This window comes from Sciurus carolinensis, unplaced genomic scaffold (genome assembly GCF_902686445.1).
Source record: "Sciurus carolinensis unplaced genomic scaffold, mSciCar1.2, whole genome shotgun sequence".
NCBI classification, from domain to species: domain Eukaryota; kingdom Metazoa; phylum Chordata; class Mammalia; order Rodentia; family Sciuridae; genus Sciurus; species Sciurus carolinensis.
This window is the reverse complement of record NW_025920186.1, coordinates 849,778-858,279: the sequence shown is the minus strand read 5'-3', so window position 1 is coordinate 858,279 and position 8,502 is coordinate 849,778. Positions and strand designations below refer to the sequence as shown.

The following is an 8,502-nucleotide window of genomic DNA, read 5'->3' as shown; positions in this document are numbered from 1 at the left end:
GGTATAATTTGAGCAATCAGTTGCATTAAGGAAATTGCTGAGGTTAGCCACTGGGCGGACCAAAGGATCTTAAATCATGCAGAGATTTGGGTCTGATATGATGGATCCAACACCATCAATTACTTTTAAGTGGTCCACACATAGTCATGAAGGTATCCCTTGAAATTTACATTGAGTTATTTGTTATGGCTTATAGGACTTTAGGAACAGAACAGTTCTTGTTCTTTTTTTTTTATTGTAAACAAATGGGATACATGTTGTTTCTCTGTCTGTACATGGCGTAAAGCATACCATTTGTGTAATCATAAATTTACATAGGGTAATGTTGTTTGATTCATTCTGTTATTTTTTCCCTTCCCCCCCTCCCCTTGTTCTCTAGGATTCCATGGGAGAAAATTGAACTGGAAAAACCTAGAAGAATTCAGGACCCAGTTGAGTCTATAGAGAATAAAAACTCAAAAACAATGAACAAGGCTACAATCTAATAACAGATGTACTATAGTTTTTCTTCTGTAACATATTTTTTTCCTCTCTTCAATCACCCCATTTCTCCTGAAGATAATCAAAGTAATGTTAATTTGTCTGTTTTGCCTCATAAAACTTGAACTGATCATTTACATAAGTTCAGCAAGAAGAACAAGTGACCACATAGGCTCTTTTAAAAAGTTTCCTTTGCTGCAACTTTTGATAAGGAATGTCATATTGGATTTTTAAAAATTTTTGAGGATAGGAAGTCAAACCAAAGCAGACCTCACTTGTAGTACCTATTGATTTGGAAGTGACATTTTAAAACTGAGAACCCTCAAATCCAGGCATTCTGTGTACATTTTCAAATATGATATCTCAGTGAAAATCTTGGTTATACAACGAATTTTCCAATTGTATCCTGTTACAAAGAACAGATTATATTGAACTTATGCAAATGACTGTATTACCCTAAAAATAAGTTCCTGGATCTTGGAGGGATTGTTAGAAAGAAAAAGTACATGTTTCAATTTTGTTCACAAAGGTGCTGTTTATTAAATTGCTATACATTATAGAAGCAGAAGAAAAAGAGTTTAAATCTGGAAAAGAAAACATGAAAAGAACCAACAATTTTTTCAAATAAAAAAGGCCACAAATCCCATAATTACTTTAAATCAGTTCATTTAGTCTTATATAATTAATTATTGTTCTGCTTGATCTTGGTTGGCACTTTCATAAACCCATCAGTTCCTTCATTAGTGTTCTGGAAATTTTTACCAAGTAAAATGATAGAATCTTAAAGTTACCAGAAACTTGTACTTGTCAGAATCTGTTCCACAAATCTTGAAGACACAACACTTAGGATTATAGTAACTTGAAAAAGGCATTTTGGGTATTATTTATGAGACTGTGGGTCTTATTTAAATTTTCTGTTGTAGTAGGCTTTCATCAACACTGTGCCTGTGGATGAACAAGTGTGCCACTTCATTATTTCCAGGGGCTATAAGTCCAGGGTCTCCACTTGGTCTCAATAGACACTCTATTGGGGAGAGGTATCTCATTATTTATAGATGGCAGAAGTTAAGGCTTTCTGTTAGGCCTCTACCCACATCCTCCTTGCTGAGTGGGAGCTGGGTACGTAGTTACTACTACCCATGTGAGCCTCCACTGACACAGCAGGTGATGGGATGAGGTTCACTGTTACCTATCAGGGATGAAAGTGCAGGCTCTTCACTCAGCCTACTCTGATACCAATCCAGTTGGGAAAAAAGAGTGCCCTATTATTACTGCTGGGCAATCATTGAAGAATAGGTTTCCTATTAACTCATTGCTGATGGGAGTAATGATTTGGCTATAGGTTTTGTGTGTGTGTGTGTGTGTGTGTGTGTGTGTGTATGTGTATGTGTGTTGTGGTATTTGACTAGAATTGAGTGATTATTGTCTGAGTTTTCCATTTTATCAGACTGTCCTTTTCCTGATCCTTTGACTAGAGATTGCAGTCTTTTCTTGCAGCTGTTTTATCTGTGCCCATTGGTATTTCTGGATTACTTACTGACTTCTTCAGCACTCCATGAAGGATATAGAAAGCACAACAAAACCCAGGGTATTTACTGCCTTGTTGTTTGTTGGGTCCTGAGGCATTCAACTGGCCTTCTCACCACATTTCAGAGTCATCTGTTTGTTTTATAGGTAATATCTAGTGTGTTTTGTAATACTTTGTGGGAATAATTAGGAAAAACATATCTAATCTGCCTTATCCTGGAACCAATAAATACCATTGGATTTTATAAATCCTATAATTTATCAAATGTGGTAGATCTAAAATATATTTGTATTGGTGTTTTCTTCATATTTATAAATACATTTATTTTATTTAGATAAGGTATGTTTTAGTATAGAATTGATTATATTCCAGTTTTAAAACTTTGTATTCATATTATTTGCTTATTTTTCTATGAGATTTTTTTACTATGTGAATTAATCAAAATATGACATTTTCTATCATTTAAAACTATTTCCCTTACTTGTTGATCATCTTTTGGTTTTCTTTGATTATAATATTGTTTTACATAAAGATATTGTGTACATTTTGTCAATTTTATCATTATTTTACTTTATATCTTTTAGATTTTGCACCTTTTTAATATTTTATTTATTTGCTTTCATTAGCGTTTTCAATAGTGTGGGTGCAGATTTGAGGTGGTAAGGCTGGACCCAAAGGACACCCAGGCTTGGTGCAGAGTCTGTTTATGTGTGAGGCTACTTCTGTCCCTGGTTTTGCTTGCTGTCCTTGTCACAAGTCCCAGGCTCTACATCTCTTATTCAGTCAAAAATTTGTCTCTGTGTTGCCGGCTAGGAACACGCCCAGGGCAGAAGTCAGAGCGGAGAAGGCAAGAAAAGTAGATGAGGATCATTATATCCAGCATGAGTAGGATGCCCAACAGAAAGGTGCCCAGGGTCCTCTGACCTGCATATTGTTGACCCTGTAGAGGAGAAGATCCTGGGCATTGTTGATCTTCATCATCATGCGGATGGTGAGGAAGATATTGCTGACTTCCACCAGTAGTGTTAGAACACCTCCACCTACAAGGCTGCTCCAAAAGATGCCTGAGAAGAAGGCACCCATTGCCATGATATGATGAACAAGGTATTCCCAAGAAGCTTGAGCCTGATGACTGACCACAATATCCACTGTATCGTGGATGAAATACCCTGCGGAAAAGCAAACGAGCAAATAGCCTGAAAGCAACCATGCAGTCTCAGTCTCCACCAGCATCTCTGGGGTCTGCCATAAACACAGCAGCGCCCAAATCCCTGATACAATAGAGTGGGCGAAAGCGACAAGTAGGTTGTGCTAGCGCCAAGTGTGCAGGGGATCGGTGTGCATGTGCACAGGCAGGGGCAGGCGACACAGCGCACACGGGAGCGCGGGGAAGGTCAGCGTGGCGCCCAGGAGCAGGCAAGGCGGGGTGCAGCAGTGGGAGTATGATGGCTCTTCCTGCACTCTATCTGTCCACCCTCTAGGCCTCCTCCTCCTGCTGTTCTACGAACAGGGATTGCTCTCCAACCACTCCAACCTGGTCGCCTCTCCTGCCGGTGGCCAGTCCCACAGTTTTTGTGGAGCTGTCTAGGCCCCTACGCTCCTCCCCACCCTCCTGGCGAGGCCTCTTAAATTTATTTTTTTAAACATTCTTACAGACTGCATTTTGAGTCTTTGTACACAAATGGGGTACATCATTTCATTTCTAAGGTCGTACATGATGTGGATTCATACCATTCGTGTAATCATACGTGTACATAGGGTAATGATGTCTGTCTCATTACACTACTTTTCATACCCCCTCCCTCTCATTTCCCTCAATGTAATCTAAAGTTCCCCCATTCTTCTCTCACCACCGACCCCTACCCCCATTATATATCATCATCCATTTATCAGGGAAAACATGCAGCCTTTGATTTTTTGGGATTGGCTTATTTCACTTAGCAGGATAGTCTCCAATTCCGTCCATTTATCTGCAAATGCCATAATATTTTTCTTCCTTATGACTGAATAATATTCAATTTTGTGTATATACCACATCTTTTTTTCTGAAGGCAATCTCATTTATTTATAGTATTTTTAAAGTAATTTATTTATTTTGATTCAATGAAAACAAATGGGGTACAACTTGTTCTCTGTACGGGAAGTAGAGTCGTACCATTTGTGTAATCATATGGGTACATAGAGTAATGATGTTTGTCTCATTCTGTTATTTTTCCTTCCCCCACCTCCCACCCCTCTTTTTCCTCTATACAACCCATTCTTTCTCCATTCTTGCATCCCTCGCACCCCCTCCCCCTTTATATATCATCATCCGCTTATCAGAGGGATCATTCGTCCTTTGGATTTATGGGATTGGCTTACTTCACTTAGCATGATATTCTCCAACTCCATCCATTTGCCTGCAAATTCCATAATTTTATTCTTCTTTATGGCTGAGTAATATTCCACTGTATATATACCACAGTTTCTTTATCCATTCATCAGTTGAAGGGCATCTAGGTTGGTTCCACAATCTGGCTATTGTGAATTGAACAGCTATGAACATGGATGTGGCTGTATCTCTGTAGTATACTGATTTTAAGTCCTTTGGGTATAGGCTGAGGAGTGGGATAGTTGGGTCAAATGGTGGGTCCATTCCAAGTTTTCTAAGGAATCTCCACACTGCTTTCTAGAGTGGTTGCACTAATTTGTAACCCTACCAGCAATATATGAGTGTACCTTTTCCCCTACATCCTTGCCAACACCTTTCGTTGCTTCTGTTCTTGATAATCACCATTCTAATTGGCATGAAACAGAATCTTAGGGTAGTTTTGATTTGCATTTCTCTTATTACTAGAGATGTTGAACATTTTTTCAATATCTGTTGGTTGCTTATAGATCTTCTTCTGTGAAGTGTCTGCTCATTTCCATAGCCCATTTGTTGACTGGGTTATTTGTATTCTTGGTGTAAAGTTTTTGAGTTCTTTATATATTCTGGAAATTAATGTGCTCTATCTGAAATATGAGTGGCAAAGATTTTCTCCCACTCTGTAGGTTCTCTCTTCGCATTGCCAATAGTTTCCTTTGCTGAGAGAAAACTTTTCAGTTTGAATCTATCCCAGTTATTGATTCTTGCTTTTATTTCTTGTGCTATGGGAGTCCTGTTAAGGAAGTCTGATCCTAAGCTGACATGTTGAAGATTTGGGCCTACTTTTTCTTCTATAAGATGCAGGGTCTCTGGTCTGATTTCAAGGTCCTTGATCCACTGTGAGTTGATTTTTGTGCAGGGTGAGAGATAGGGGTTTAGTTTCATTCTGTTGCATATCGATTTCCAGTTTTCTCAGCACCATTTGTTGAGGAGGCTATCTTTTCTCCATTGCATGTTTTTGGCATATTTGTCTAGTATGAGAAAACTGTATGTATTTGGGTTTGTGTCCGTGTCCTCTATTCTCTACCATTGATCCACCTTTCTGTTTTGGTACCAATACCATGCCGTGTTTGTTACTATTGCTTTGTAGTATAGTTGAAGTTCTGGTATTGTGATGCCCCCTGCTTCACTCTTCCTGCTAAGGATTGCTTTAGCTATTCTGGGTCTCTTAGTCTTCCAAATGCATTTCAGGATTGCTTACTCTGTTTCTGTGAGGTATGTCATTGGAATTTTAATTGGAATTGCATTGAATTTGTATAGTACTTTTGGTATTATGGCCATTTTGACAATATTAATTCTGCCTATCCAAGAACATGGAATATCTTTCCATATTCTAAGGTTTTCTTTAATTTCTTTCTTTCTTTCTTTTTTTTTTTTGGGTGCTGGGGATCGAACCCAGGGCCTTGTGCTTACATGGCAAGCACTCTACCAAGTGAGCTATCTCCCCAGCCCCCTAATTTCTTTCTTTAGTGTTCTGTAGTTCTCACTGTAGAGTTCTTTCACCTCTTTTGTTAGATTGATTCCCAAGTATTTTATTTTTTCAAAGCTATTGTGAATGGGGTAGTTTTCCTAATTTCTCTATCATAGGATTCATTACTTATGAATAAAAATGCATTGGATTTATGAGCATTAATTGTATATCCAGCTACTTTACTGAATTCATTTATGAGTTATAGAAGTTTTCTGGTGGAATTTCCTGGTTCCTCTAAGTATATAATCATGTCATCAGCAAATAGGGATAGTTTAATTCTTCTTTTCCTAATTGTATCCCTTTAATTTCTTTGGTCTGTCTAATTGCTCTGGCTAGAGTTTAAAGGACGATATTGAATAGAAGTGGTGAAAGAGGGCATCCCTGCCTTGTTCCAGGTTTTAGGGGGAATTCTTTCAGTTTTTCACCATTTAGAATGATATTGGCCATGGGCTTAGCATAGATAGCCTTTACAATGTTGAGGAATGTTCCTACTATTCCTGCTTTTTCTAGTGTTTTGAGCATGAAGGGATGCTGTATTTTATCAAACTCTTTTTCTGCATCTATTGAAAAAACTATGTAATTCTTAACTTTAAGTCTGTTGATATGGTGAATTACATTTATTGATTACTGGATGTTGAACCAACCTTGCATCCGTGGGATAAATCTCACTGGATCATGGTGCATTATCTTTTTAATATGTTTTTGTATGCAGTATGCCAGAATTTTGTTAAGAATTTTTGCATCTATGTTCATCGGGGATATTGATCTGAAGTTTTCTTTCCTTGATCTCTCTTTGTCTGGTTTTGGTATCAGGGTGATATTAGCTTCATAGGATGAGTTTGAGGGGGTTCCCTCCTCTTCTATTTCATGGAATACTTTGAGAAGTACTGGAGTGAGCTCCTCTTTTTTTTTTAATCGTAAACAAACGGGATACATGTTGTTTCTCTGTTTGTACATGGAGTAAAGGCATACCATTTGTGTAATCATAAATTTACATAGGGTAATGTTGGTTGATTCATTCTGTTATTTTTGCCCTTCCCCCCACCCCTCCCACCCCTCTTTTCCCTCTATACAGTCCTTCCTTCCCCCAAACTTGCCCCTCTCCCTAACCCTAACTCTAACCCTAAAACTAAACCCTCGCACGCCCCATTATGTGTCATCATCCCCTTATCAGCGAGATCATTCTTCCTTTGGTTTTTTGAGATTGGCTTATCTCACTTAGCATGATATTCTCCAATTTCATCCATTTGCCTGCAAATGCCATAATTTTATCATTCTTTATGGCTGAGTAATATTCCATTGTATATATATGCCACGGTTTCTTTATCCATTCATCAACTGAAGGGCATCTAGGTTGGTTCCACAATCTGGCTATTGTGAATTGAGCAGCTATGAACATTGATGTGGCTGTATCTCTGTAGTATGCTGATTTTAAGTCCTTTGGGTATAGGCCAAGGAGTGGGATAGCTGGGTCAAATGGTGGTTCCATTCCAAATTTTCTAAGGAATCTCCACACTGCTTTCCAGAGTGGCTGCACTAATTTGCAACCCCACCAGCAATGTATGAGTGTACCTTTTTCCCCACATCCTCGCCAATACCTGTTGTTGCTTGTATTCTCGATAATTGCCATTCTAATTGGGGTGAGATGGAATCTTAGGGTGGTTTTGATTTGCATTTCCCTTATTACTAGAGATGTTGAACATTTTTTCATATGTTTGTTGATTGCTTGTAGGTCTTCCTCTGTGAAGTGTCTGTTCATTTCCTTAGACCATTTATCTATTGGGTTATTTGTAATCTTGGTGTAGAGTTTTTTGAGTTCTTTATAGATTCTGGAGATTAGTGCTCTATCTGAAGTATGATTGGCAAAGATATTCTCCCACTCTGTAGGCTCTTTCTTTGCATTGCTGATAGTTTCCTTTGCTGAGAGAAAGCTTTTAAGTTTGAATCTATCCCAGTTGTTGATTCTTGCTTTTATTTCTTGTGCTATGGGAGTCCTGTTGAGGAAGTCTGGTCCTAAGCCAACATGTTGAAGATCTGGACCTACTTTCTCTTCTATAAGATGCAGTGTCTCTGGTCTGATTCCGAAGTCCTTATTCCATTTTGAGTTTAGTTTCGTGCATGGTGAGAGATATGGGTTTAGTTTCATTCTGTTGCATATGGATTTCCAATTTTCCCAGCACCATTTGTTGAAGAGGCTATCTTTTCTCCAGTGCATATTTTTGGCACCTTTGTCTAGTATGAGAAAATTGTATTTATTTGTGTTTGTGTCCATGTCCTCTATTCTGTACCATTGATCTACCTTTCTATTTTGGTACCAATACCATGCCGTATTTGTTACTATTGCTTTGTAGTATAGTTGAACTTCTGGTATTGCAATACCCCCTGCTTCATTTTTCCTGCGAAGGATGGCTTTAGCTATTTTGGGTGTCTTATTCCTCCAGATGAATTTCATGATTGCTTGTTCTATTTCTGTAAGGTATGTCATTGGGATTTTAATTGGAATTGCATGGAATCTGTATAGCACTTTTGGTAGTATGGCCATTTTGACAATATTAATTCTTCCTATCCAAGAACATGGGAGATCTTTCCATCTTCTAAGGTTTTCTTTAATTTCTT

The 8,502-nt window shown here is 38.2% G+C and overlaps 1 pseudogene; it reads right to left on the bottom strand.

The window, feature by feature from the left end:
• Window positions 1-2,783: 2,783 nt before the first annotated feature.
• On the bottom strand, window positions 2,784-6,537 carry LOC124974858 (TLC domain-containing protein 1-like; annotated as a pseudogene).
• Between the last annotated feature and the right edge of the window lie 1,965 nt (window positions 6,538-8,502).